The sequence below is a fragment of the Bos javanicus genome, chromosome 22, assembly GCF_032452875.1.
Source record: "Bos javanicus breed banteng chromosome 22, ARS-OSU_banteng_1.0, whole genome shotgun sequence".
NCBI lineage: Eukaryota > Metazoa > Chordata > Mammalia > Artiodactyla > Bovidae > Bos > Bos javanicus.
Genome location: NC_083889.1, coordinates 31,466,379 through 31,479,966, shown reverse-complemented (window position 1 = coordinate 31,479,966; position 13,588 = coordinate 31,466,379). Strand labels below are relative to the sequence as shown.

General features: G+C 39.7%; 1 long non-coding RNA gene across 1 annotated transcript in view; it reads left to right on the top strand.

Moving 5' to 3' along the window:
• Window positions 1-13,588, top strand: part of LOC133235672 (uncharacterized) — a 703,684-nt gene that overhangs the window by 85,085 nt on the left and 605,011 nt on the right. The window contains exon 4 of the long non-coding RNA XR_009732619.1: window positions 7,669-7,718. This is a non-coding gene — a long non-coding RNA (uncharacterized LOC133235672). The remainder of the gene's footprint in view (window positions 1-7,668; window positions 7,719-13,588) is intronic.

The window sequence follows — 13,588 nt, the reverse complement described above, 5'->3', positions numbered from 1 at the left end:
CTCAGTTTCTGCCATTGTGTCTGACTCTTTGAGACCCCATTGACTATAGCCTGCCAGGTTCCTTTGTCCATGATATTCTCCAGGCAAGAATATTGGAGTGTGTTGCCATGCCCTGCTCCAGGGAATCTTCCCAACCCAGGGATCAAATCCAAATTTCCTACATCTCCTGCTTTGCAGACAGATTCTTTACCCGCTGGGCCCACTGAGCCACCTGGGAAGCCCCTGTTCAAAAGTAGTGGATATTAAAGAAGTTAAACCAACAAAAGGACCTGGAGGCCCACTTGATGCAAGGAATGAGAAAGAGGCCCTTGCTGAGAGTAAAAACTACATGTTCCTATTGAGGCAGAAGTCTGTTATTCTGTCTCCACCGTGTTCTTTCACCCTGAAAAGGAAAAGGTGTTTTGCTGTCAATAGTGGTTGGTTTCCTGTACTTGAAGACATCCAAGCAAAGGATGAAAACTCTTGCCCAGAGGTTATTGTAGTGGTTATTGCAGAAAGTAAGATGTTCCATTAGATTTCTGTGGTCAATTCATTTGCAATTCTGTGACATAAGCAGGAGCCAGAGGATGACAAATCATCTATTGTTGCAAGGTGAGGAATAATGCAGATTGGCTAAACTATGCATCAGGTTGTCGCTCACAAAGAACAGATGCGATCACAATAATTTCAGAGATGAATCGGTTTGATAGTTCTGATGCTGATCTGTCAGACTAATCTGAATGTCTGAAAAATTTGCCTCCAATAGAAGGTCAAGTGGGATGGAAAGAATTACTCTGTTTATTTTAGACATCTTTTTTATAGGTATGCACATCTCATTTGAAAACATTTATGATGATCTTGTTTTTTTTTAAATTTTATTTTATTTTTAAACTTTACAATATTGTATTGGTTCTGCCATACATCGAAATGAATCCGCCACAGGCATACACGGGCTCCTCATCCTGAACCCCTCTCCCTCCTCCCTCCCCATACCATCCCCCTGGGTCATCCCAGTGCACCAGCCCCAAGCATCCTGTATCCTGCATCGAACCTGGACTGGCGACTCGTTTCATATATGATATTATACATATTTCAATGCCATTCTCCCAAATCATCTCACCCTCACCCTCTCCCACAGAGTCCAAAAGACTGTTCTATACATCAGTGTCTCTTTTGCTGTCTTGTATACAGGGTTATTGTTACCATCTTTCTAAATTCCATATATATGCGTTAGTATACTGTATTGGTGTTTGTCCTTCTGGCTTACTTCACTCTGTATAATAGGTTCCAGTTTCATCCACCTCATTAGAACTGATTCAAATGTATTCTTTTTAATGGCTGAGTAATACTCCATTGTATATATGTACCACAGCTTTCTTATCCATTCATCTGCTGATGGACATCTAGGTTGCTTCCATGTCCTGGCTATTATAAACAGTGCTGCGATGAACATTGGGGTACATGTGTCTCTTTCCCTTCTGGTTTCCTCAGTGTGTATGCCCAGCAGTGGGATTGCTGGGTCATAAGGCAGTTCTATTTACAGTTTTTTAAGGAATATCCACACTGTTCTCCATAGTGGCTGTACTAGTTTGCATTCCCACCAACAGTGTAAGAGGGTTCCCTTTTCTCCACACCCTCTCCAGCATTTATTATTTATAGACTTTTGGATCGCAGCCATTCTGACTGGCGTGAAATGGTACCTCATAGTGGTTTTGATTTGCATTTCTCTGATAATGAGTGATGTTGAGCATCTTTTCATGTGTTTGTTAGCCATCTGTATGTCTTCAGAATGGGAGAAAATAATAGCAAATGAAGCAACTGACAAACAACTAATCTCAAAAATATACAAGCAACTCCTACAGCTCAATTCCAGAAAAATAAATGACCCAATCAAAAAATGGGCCAAAGAACTAGATGATCTTGTTTTAAAATGGTTGAACTATTTATATTCCAGCAAATTCCTTAAGCAGCTCTGGTTTTTTAGGGGAAAAGTAGAGGGAGAGGCTTGAAGCCCTTTTCTAAGATGGTAATGGAAAGCGCTCATAGAAAGCATTAGTGTGCTTGCTCCACAGTTAGTAGGGGCTTAGAGCAGACCTGAGCCATCATGGATGCTTTGGAGGCTTTCTGAGAATGGCCCAGTCCAACAGAATCAGCTTCTCACTTGGGAGTCTGTTAAAAATGCAGATTGTAGGTCTCCACCCAGACTTCCTCAATTATAAACTCTTAAGGTAGGGTCCAGTATGCCTTCTAGATGATTCTGATGCAAACTAAAGTTTGTCTGATACATATTGAAGTTTGGCATCTATGATATCATTAGTTTTGCTTCTGACTAATTTCACACGGGGCTCTGAACAACCCCAGGGGTTATTTTTAATCCATTGGAAATTCATATAATGTGGTTACAAGCTGACCAGTGGGTCAGAGAAAGTCCACTTAGCCAACTGCTAGCTTAATTCCAGCATTAGGCATCAGAGAAATTAAAATTCCATTACACTTCTGTCCATTTCCAACTTACAAGCCATTTTGATTTGCAGCTTCAACTTACAATCGAAAACAGAAAAGAGCAACCTCGACACATACCACTCTCTAGTTTCTTATATGATTAGCTCATTATTAGCCCATTTAAGAAGGCATATTCCTTCTAAATTCTGTGTCTGGCTCCAACTTCCTTTCAAAACTTTGTATTACACTCCTGACACTCTTTTTTTTTTTTTTAATGTTCCAATTGGTAGTTATTTTCTCATGGTGCTTGCCAAACTGAGTTTAAAACTTCACTGTCTGTTTTAATATCTCAATTGGTTGCCATAACATGACTGCAGAGGTTTCTTGAACCAGAAGCATGTCTGCCAAGTAAAGCTTTAAGTCTGAAATGTGAATGTGACATGCTTCATCATCATTTAAAGTACTGTTTAATTAAGGATTGGTGAACCCCATTTCAGTTTGAGTTATTTGAATGTCTAATGTTTATTCAAACATCCTGATTTCAATAAAAACTCTAAATGTGGGTTGCCAGCACTTTTCCATTAACTTTTAAATCCCTGTGTGTTTCAAGGGAAATATAGTTTGCATGTTTCTGATTCATTTACACTTAACTCATCAGAATATTATTTTGCTGGAACTACTTCTTGTCCAAGTGTCACGTACCTCTTAAAATCCTTAGAAATAGGATGTTAGTTAAAACACAACAAAATATAAACGAAGCTGAGGCTTAGAAGAGTTGAACCATATTTGGCTTTGTTTCTGAACTTGGCCCCAAATGCCTGTGGTTTAAAGGTGTAATGGATTACAAGATTCCTTTTACTGTCCCGGCAAAAATAGGACTGCCTGCCTTGTGGCCCTGGGTGCAATACACACGTTTGGAAGTAATTATAAAGGACATGAGTGAAATAAACTACGTGCAGTATTGGTGTTTTCATGTCAGTGGTGGGGAGGCTTCCTCTGAAATGTCCGTAAGAAAAGCCTTCTGCCCATTTAGCACTGGAACTTGAATCACAAGAAACCAGGTGCTGTCCCACTGAGGCCCGCACGTAGCAAATCTCCAAGCACTCAAAGTAATAAAATGATGTGAATGAACTGTTAACTTTCCTGAGTCAGGCTAGACTTGAAAATCAGACCTTCTGTGTTATTAGATGGAGAGAGAAATGTATAAATCAGTACTTCTTACTTTGTGGTTAACCTGTCTGTATTACTCAGGGTCCAGTCAGGAAAGCAGAACCAAACTTTCTATATTGCAACAGAGAATTTCAGAAAGGAAATTGGTTGAGGAGGTATGGGAGGACTCCTAGAGCACCATGGGAAGACTGGTGGTTCAGAAGGAAGTACAGCAAGCAGCTGTTACCCCTCAGACTGGAGGAACAAAGGGAAGTTGAGGTTTTCAAATCCAGAAGCTTGCATGAGGGATTTGGGGACTGAAGAGGGCTGAAGAGGGATGGGATTCTTTGGGGTGTTGATACCTCTGAGTGCTGTCCCATAAGGCTAGTTCTAGGAGTGCAGAAAGCAACTGGGTACTGGAGATGATTGCCGCTATCAGGGTGAAGAACCCTGTTCATCTGAGTTATAGGGATTCCCAATGAAACCACTTATGGGTATTTGTCCTGTGAATTGACGTGTTAAAGGAATGTGTTAACTCCTTCCTGAATTTCATTGTTCAGTTTCTAAGAGCTTCATTGTCCTCATCCATAAAATGGGGCCAACAGTCTTTACTCTTCTCATCTTGATGGTGTCTTTGGAACATAAAAAGATATTAAAACACTTGGTCTGTGATCAGCGTGTGTGTGTGCTAAGTCGCTTCAGTGGGGTCTGACTCTTTGTGACCCAATGTACTATGGCCTGCCAGGCTGCTTTGTCCATGGGGATTCTCCAGACAAGAGTACTGGAATGGGATGTCATGCCCTTCTCCAGGTGATCGTTCCAACCCAAGGGTCGTACTCACATCTCTTATGTCTCCTGTATTGTCTGGCAGATTATTTACCAGTAACACCACCTGGGAAGCCCAGTCAGTGAACAGATACCATGTAAATTCATGGTATTGTGATTGTTCTTTTAAAAGTCTTACTCTACTTTAAATATGATATTGAAATAAAAGAAATCTAAGACAAAATTGAGTGCAGCACTTTCACAGCATCATCTTTCAGGATTTGAAAGAGCTCAACTGGAATTCCATCACCTCCACTAGCTTTGTTCGTAGTGATGCTTTCTAAGGCCCACTTGACTTCACATTCCAGGATGTCTGGCTTTAGGTCAGTGATCACATCATCGTGATTATCTGGGTTGTGAAGATCTTTTTTGTACAGTTCTTCTGTGTATTCTTGCCACCTCTTCTTAATATCTTCTGCTTCTGTTAGGTCCATACCATTTCTGTCCTTTATCGAGCCCATCTTTGCATGAAATGTTCCCTTGGTATCTCTAATTTTCTTGAAGAGATCTCTAGTCTTTTCCATTCTGTTGTTTTCCTCTATTTCTTTGCATTGATCACTGAAGAAGGCTTTCTTATCTCTTCTTGCTATTCTTTGGAACTCTGCATTCAGATGCTTGTATCTTTCCTTTTCTCCTTTGCTTTTTGCTTCTCTTCTTTTCACAGCTATTTGTAAGGCCTCCCCAGAGAGCCATTTTGCTTTTTTGCGTTTCTTTTCCATGGGGATGATCTTGATCCCTGTCTCCTGTACAATGTCACGAACCTCATTCCATAGTTCATCAGGCACTCTATCTATCAGCTCTAGGCCCTTAAATCTCTTTCTCACTTCCACTGTATAATCATAAGGGATTTGATTTAGGTCATACCTGAATGGTCTAGTGGTTTTCCCTACTTTCTTCAATTTAAGTCAGAATTTGGTAATAAGGAGTTCATGATCTGAGCCACAGTCAGCTCCTGGTCTTGTTTTTTGACTGTATAGAGCTTCTCCATCTTTGGCTGCAAAGAATATAATCAATCTGATTTCGGTGTTGACCATCTGGTGATGTCCATGTATAGAGTCTTCTCTTGTGTTGTTGGAAGAGGGTGTTTGCTATGACCAGTGCATTTTCTTGGCAAAACTCTATTAGTCTTTGCCCTGCTTCATTCCATATTCCAAGGCCAAATTTGCCTGTTACTCCAGGTGTTTCTTGACTTCCTACTTTTGCATTCCAGTCCCCTGTAATGAAAAGGACATCTTTTTTGGGTGTCAATTCTAAAAGGTCTTGTAGGTCTTCATAGAACCATTCAACTTCAGCTTCTTCAGCATTACTGGTTGGGGCATAGACTTTGATTACTGTGATATTGAATGGTTTGCCTTGGAAACGAACAGAGATCATTCTGTCGTTTTTGAGATTGCATCCAATCAGCAGTGGCCACAGGACTGGAAAAGGTCTGTTTTCATTCCAATCCCAAAGAAAGGCAAAGCCAAAGAATGCTCAAACTACCACACAGTTGCACTCATCTCACATGCTAGTAAAGTAATGCTCAAAATTCTCCAAGCCAGGCTTCAGCAATACGTGAACCGTGAAATTCCTGATGTTCAAGCTGGTTTTAGAAAAGGCAGAGGAACCAGAGATCAAATTACCAAAATCTGCTGGATCATGGAAAAAGCAAGAGAGTTCCAGAAAAACATCTATTTCTGCTTTATTGACTATGCCAAAGCCTTTGACTGTGTGGATCACAATAAACTGTGGAAATTCTTCAAGAGATGGGAATACCAGACCACCTGACCTGCTTCTTGAGAAATCTGTATACAGGTCAGGAGGCAACAGTTAGAACTGGACATGGAACAACAGAATGGTTCCAAATAGGAAAAGGAGTATGTCAAGGCTGTATATTGTCACCCTGTTTATTTAACTTCTATGCAGAGTACATCATGAGAAATGCTGGACTGGAAGAAACACAAGCTGGAATCAGGATTGCCGGGACAAATATCAATAACCTCAGATATGCAGATGACACCACCCTTATGGCAGAAAGTGAAGAGGAACTCAAAAGCCTCTTGATGAAGGTGAAAGTGGAGAGTGAAAAAGTTGGCTTAAAGCTCAACATTCAGAAAACAAAGATCATGGCATCCGGTCCCATCACTTCATGGCAAATAGATGGGGAAACAGTGGAAACAGTGTCAGACTTTATTTTCCTGGGCTCCAAAATCACTGCAGATGGTGACTGCATCCATGAAATTAAAAGGCGCTTACTCCTTGGAAGGAAAATTATGACCAACCTAGATAACATCCCACTGCTGGGCATACACACTGAGGAAACCAGAAGGGAAAGAGACACATGTACCCCAATGTTCATCGCAGCACTGTTTATAATAGCCAGGACATGGAAGCAACCTAGATGTCCATCAGCAGATGAATGGATAAGAAAGCTGTGGTACATATACACAATGGAGTATTACTCAGCCATTAAAAAGAATACATTTGAATCAGTTCTAATGAGGTGGATGAAACTGGAGCCTATTATACAGAGTGAAGTAAGCCAGAAGGACAAACACCAATACAGTATACTAACGCATATATATGGAATTTAGAAAGATGGTAACGACAACCCTGTAAAAAAGAAAAAAAAAAAAAAAAGCAGAGACATTACTTTTCCAACAAAGGTCTGTCTACTCAAGGCTATGGTTTTTCCTGTGGTCATGTATGGATGGGAGAGTTGGACTGTGAAGAAGGCTGAGCGCCAAAGAATTGATGCTTTTGAACTGTGGTGTTGGAGAAGCCTCTTGAGAGTCCCTTGGACTGCAAGGAGATCCAACCAGTCCATTCTGAAGGAGATCAGCCCTGGGATTTCTTTGGAGGGAATGATGCTAAAGCTGAAACTGCAATACTTTGGCCACCTCATGCGAAGAGTTGACTCATTGGAAAAGACTCTGATGCTGGGAGGGATTTGGGGCAGGAGGAGAAGGGGACGACAGAGGATGAGATGGCTGGATGGCATCACTGACTCAATGGACTTGAGTCTGAGTGAACTCTGGGAGTTGGTGATAGACAGGGAGGCCTGGCGTGCTGCGGTTCATGGGGTCGCGAAGAGTCGGGCATGACTGAGTGACTGAACTGAACTGAAGACATAATTGCTTATACCCCCATCATATAATCAATTAAATAGTTTATTTTTCTTCATATACTCATTGTTTTATATATTTCCTAATATTATCATCATTTTAAACTCAAAGCCTGGAAACCTTGTCTTTTGGGTCATGAGTGAACCGTTTTTCTGTTTCTTTGAAACAGGTACAAATACATTTTTAAAGAAGTAGATGTGGAGGAAGAAGGAAGCATTTGTAAGTAAAATCAGATTATTAACTAATAGTGTTAAGGATGTTTTACAGCTGCAGATCACAGCACTAAAAGGAAATATAGCTGTGTTTATAAAATTGTAAACAGAAATATAATTCCAGGCTGCCTGAGTCTTTTTCCTAATTATACTGCTTTTAAGCAGGTGAAAGTGAAAATATTTATAAAATAAGATATGGTTATGGCACCTGATGCAGAAATATGTTTATCCTTCATATTTTATATTTCTGCATTGAAATTGAGCACTTGGTTGGCAATAACATTAAGAAACAAATGTCATCAAACAATTCGAGAGAGGATTTTAAAGTTATCATTTCAAGTGTGTGGTTTTGAGAACTGACAATCCCTGCAAGTGTGGATGGGTTGTGTTCTTTGAATACCTAAGTGTTATTTGATGCCCCTTTGGTTTTTGGAGTTTCATTTAGTAAAGCACTTGTACACATTCAGTGAAATATCTATTACCAAGGAATCTTTTTTCCCAACTCTCTTCTAATCAGAAGTGACAGTGAATATCTTCTACATTTCCTAAAGAGGCACTGTTGTTTTTTTTTTTCCTTTTTTTATTCTTCTTCTTCTTTTTTTCCCTTAAAACATAGAGTACTGGCATGTTATCTTCTGTAGACCCCCAAGGTAAAACTCTCTAACCCTTTCTAAACCATCACTAAAAGTGAGTGGCAATGAACTATTTTCCCCTTGGGATATTGTTGGAATAGGCTGTCTTTATGTGTATTATTTTCTTAGTCAATGAGCTTCAGAAGACAAAAAGCTATCAGTCTGATACTCAGTGACTTCTTTCAACACAAAAATACCCTAAGGGGATCCTCGGTGACTGGTAGAGTAGAAGGTATTGCTTCATGTTTAGATTTTTCCAATGAAAATGAATTGGAAAGCTAGAGGTATCGTGGCATACGGGCGTTCCAGGGGGAGTGACACGTTCAATTGGAAAAGGGAAATGTGAATTTGAAATAGCTATTTGGTCTTCCCACTCCAGTAGCAGAAAATGTTAAAATTGTATCTGGTCTGAAGCATTCACAGTTACAACTGAATTTCAATAAAAGTGTCTCTTACAGACCATGAAAGTGAAAGTGAAGTCGCTCAGTCCTGTCCCACTCTTTGCAACCCCTTGGACTGTAGCCTACCAGGCTCCTCCTCCATGGGATTCTCCAGGCAAGAGTACTGGAGTGGGTTGCCATTTCCTTCTCCAGGGGATCTTCCCAACCCAGGGATTGAACCCAGGTCTCCCACATTGCAGGCAGACGCTTTAACCTCTGAGCCACCAGGGAAGCCTATAAATGTATGCAAAGTCGCCATTCCATTGGCCTTTTAATGAATCTGAAGGAATTGTAGATCCCTAGAAGGTGTGTGTGCACGTGCGCATGTGTGTACATATATATGTGTACATGTACACTCACGTTTTTTTCCCCCCTCCCAAGGGAATGATCCTGAAAGGGGGGGTCATTATTCTGTTAGTGTATATGCCCTTGGCATGTCAGTGAAGTATTTTTTTTTAATTCTCACCCCCCAACTTTTTTAAAATGGCTTTACAAAGTCAAAAGTGGTCCCTAATATGGTTGCACTGACAGTATGTAAGGTACAAAAAGCTGTCACAGCATCATTCAAATGTCAACTCTATAGAAACTTTACCGTGATACTGAAAATTTACCCATTAATGCTCAGGAGTTTCTGTTTGGGGAAGCTCTTCAGGTCATAGGGCATTTCCTATGGCTCCAATTCACTGCAATAGAGATTACGGAGGAAGACTTTTGTGGTTGGGTCAATGTCCCATTGTACTATAGCCTACATCTGGGGAACGTGAAAGAGAAGAAAGAACATAAAAAGGCTTTTAATAGCCTGAATGTAATCTTATCAGGGAAAACAATGTATATTTATATGCTTGTGATTTTTAAAAAAAAATCTTGTGACATTTTTTATTGTGGTAAAATGTCACTTTTAGCCTCTGATTGTAAGTCGTGCTGCTCTTCTAAACTTTGGCTTCAGTTCTGGTTCCTGGAGAGAGAGCACCCCAAAATGGGGGCATTCACACCAAATTAAAAAAGGGTGTTCAAATATAGGCTGGAGGAAGCAATGTGTTGGAGAGACTATATCCAAATGTTAGGGCTCACACATGAGCCAGGATGGTGCCTTACGACAGGCATGAGATAATAGAAAGTAAGAGCCATGGACTCATCAGATCAATTGATGAAATCCATTGATTAATATTTTTGTTGAAGTATAGTTGATTTACAGTGCCTGTCTCTGCTATATATCAAAGTGACTCATTTATATGCATACTGTATATATTCTTTTTTGATAGTCTTTTCCATTATGGTTTATCACAGGATATTGAGTGTGGTTCCTATGCTGTACAGTGAGACCTTGTTATTTATCCATTCTAAATGTAATTGCACGTAATCACCCCAAACTCTCAGTCTATCATTCTCCCTTCCTCCTGCCCCCTTGGCAATCACAAGTCTGAAAAATGAACCTATCTATAAAGCAGAAACAGACTCATAGTCATTGGTTAATCTTTAAAGCTTTATTTTTAGTACTCAGATACATTCTGGTGACTATCTTACATTAACTTTCTTTTCTCTGAAAAAGATGCTGTGCTACATATCAGAATCTATAACTTCCGACATATCACCTCTTTGGGTCTCTTTTTCCTTATTTATAAAGGATAAAGTTTCAAGGACCTCTAAGAGTCTTTCAGCGTTGACTTTATGACTCTGAGGTATGGGGTTTAGTCCCTTGGGTTGTGAAATTCCTTACCTTGATGCTGAGCCCCAGAGGGGTTGATGGCTTGAGGAAGGAAGCTTTTTTCAGAAGATAATGTTAGCACATTAGAATTGGACAATAATGTAAGATCGAATCCCCATTCCTCTTCTTGTTGAGACAGGCCCTGGTGATCCATCTTTTGCCTCTGTCACCCTAATTTAGGTCATTCCTATTGTGAGGTTTCTCAAATAGTACCTGTCTGGGTATAAAATTTATGTTGAAGGAACATTAATGCAAGCTCTTAATAAGATGAAGAACTTAACAGTATGCTGTTATCTGAGGATGATATATTTTATATACTCAAGACATGTTTAATTAGCTTTGTAAGAGTCAAATTGGTCTGGACAGTAATGAAGCTTTCTTTTTATCCCTCTATCCCATATTCTGTTAAAATGACAGGCAAGTTATTCAAGAAATCACATTTCAAATTGGTGTATTTGTAAATCTCTCTCTATGTTCCTGCAAAACTAATCAGTTTTGAAAATTCATTTCTTGCTCAGGATAGAACGCAGGAGAGTACTTATTTAGAATGACACAGTGGAATAAAGAGTAGAGCTAATAGGTGTTAGAGCTCTTCAAATATTGAACATGTAATTTTTTTGAAACATAGTTACTAAATATTTGATAAGCATTTACATCTGAGTAGCACTCAAGGGTTTTATAACCTTTGATATGCACTCCCATTTTGCAGATGAGGACACTGGCCAGACTGCCAAAGTTTTAAGTACTGGAGCCAAGAATCAAAGTAAACCTTTTGCCCCAAATCTCTGCCTCCTTCCAAACAGAAAGATCCAAGTTTAATGTGTGATGGCTGTTTCTCTATTTAATGAATAAAAGAAAATATTGAATCTACTAATCCAGTGGTTCCTTTGAATTTCAGGGGTCAGGTGGGGATTTGTCTCTGGTGGGTTCCACCCCTTTAGCGCCCAGGAAGAAATTTAATGATCCTCATGATGATGTTGAATTTTATCCACAATCACTGAAGGGTTTTCATGCTTGTGGTCTCATTTATCTCTCAGCACGCCTTTGAGTAGGTGGGTTGGACATTTTGATCCCTGTGTGGTATGCATTTATCTATGGCTGCACTGGCTCTCAGTTGCAGCACTCTGGCTCTTCACTGTGGTGCGTAGGCTTAGTGGCCACATGGTTTGTGGGATCTTAGTTTCCCAACCAGGGATCGAACCTGAATCCCCTGCCTTGGAAGGCAGATTCCCAACCACTGGACCACCTGCCTGTACTTTTGAGAGATTTTTACCTCAGGTTGCACACAGGGTCAGTACTGATGCAAGGCCAGGAAAATTCTGCTCCCAGCCTCCAACTAGTGCAACCAGAAATTTTGTCAGAAATTTCAAGAAGTGGTATTTTGATAGAGACAAGAGTAACAAATGAAGCTGAAAAGAGAAGATCCCATCAAAAGTGACAAAAGTGGAAGGATGTAGGTCATTATCTATTCTAATGTATTTTTTAAAAAGGAAGGGGGCAATTTAGAAATCTTCTGAAGAATGAAGATCGTAGCAAGAGCAGTTATTTCTTTTGATAAAGACAGGTCTTTTGGTTGAGATTTTGATGTCTAAATTCTTGGAAAATGTCTGATTTTTTTTTTTGTTTGAAAGAATGATAGGAGGTAAAATAAGGGGAAATTTTTCTACAATGTCTGATTCTGTTTTTCAAACATTGAAAGTTGCTAAGTTGTTAATAAGGAAGACTAATTGTGATGTCATGCATTGCTTTATTCAGAAATTCACTACTGAGTGTTTGCAGTATATATAGAGAGTTGGCATTTCTTTATAATTTAGGTAGGTGATACACCTTAACTCCTGTGCTTATCTGTTTTTACTGAGTCCATTTCGTGGGTGTGAACATTTTGAAAACAGAGTAATAAGCAGTAGATTTGGGTCTTTGTCTAGCAGCCAAAGAAGATAGAACAACAATCTAGTTAATTTTTTTGAGTCTGTTTTATGGAACTTTTACCTTTGTTAAGCTTATTTTTTTATTCTACAGTCATTGAGCACTTCTTCATGTAAATGTATTCTCATAAAAACTGAATCACAATGCAGGAGAGTAATGATATCAAACCGCATATCACTGTGGCTATCTGGAAGTGTGGTACAGAAAGATTGAAGTTTCATCTCAACTTGCCAGACAAAAATCCCATGATATCGTCCATGGCTTCAGGCAGCAGGGGAGTGTGGTAGCACAGGAGTCAGATTATACACTCAAGAAAATACAGGTGGCAATCGTGTGATTGTATGCTTCTGAATCACAGGAGTTGTACATAGACAAAGGAGTTGTATATACAAAGAGAGGAGTTTAGGAGAACAGTATCCCTAGTGGGATGGAATGCTCTATAGGAATTAGTGGAGCTGGAAGAATAAGTACTTTTGATGGGGCAGGAGGGGTAGCAATCTTTAGTGAAGAAAATTATAATAATACAATATGACAATTAGGAATGCCTAAGGGAAGTTCCTTAACCAAAGGAGCTAAAGCTGAGCTCATTTTGGAAGAGCATGGAAATAATTTGGAGATGTAGCTAATAATTCTAGCTACCAATCAGTGAGCACTTTGTGCCTAACTTTGCTCAGCGCTTTGCATGCCTTGCCTCTAATTATCACCATGATCTGGCAAGGAGACACCGTTAACTCTATTTTGTAGATGAAAAGTGTAAGTCTCAGAGAGGTGAAATCACTCAAGTTGCACGGCTAGTAAGTAGTAGAGTGAGATTTGAAGCCAAATCTCTTTGATTCTAGAGTCCACACTGATACCCAACAAAGTTTGTTTTTTTTTTTCAATTGTCCTGGGTAGGTTGAAGCCAGACTTTGTAGTGTTTTAAGTGACAGATGTTCAAGCTGGCTTTAGAAAAGGCAGAGGAACCAGAGATCAAATTGCCAACATCCACTGGATCATTGAAAAAGCAAGAGAGCTCCAGAAAAACATCTATTTCTGCTTTATTGACTATGCCAAAGCCTTTGACTGTGTGGATCACAATAAACTGGAAAATTCTGAAAGAGATGGGAATACCAGACCACCTGACATGCCTCTTGAGAAACCTATATGCAGGTCAGGAAGCAACAGTTAGAACTGG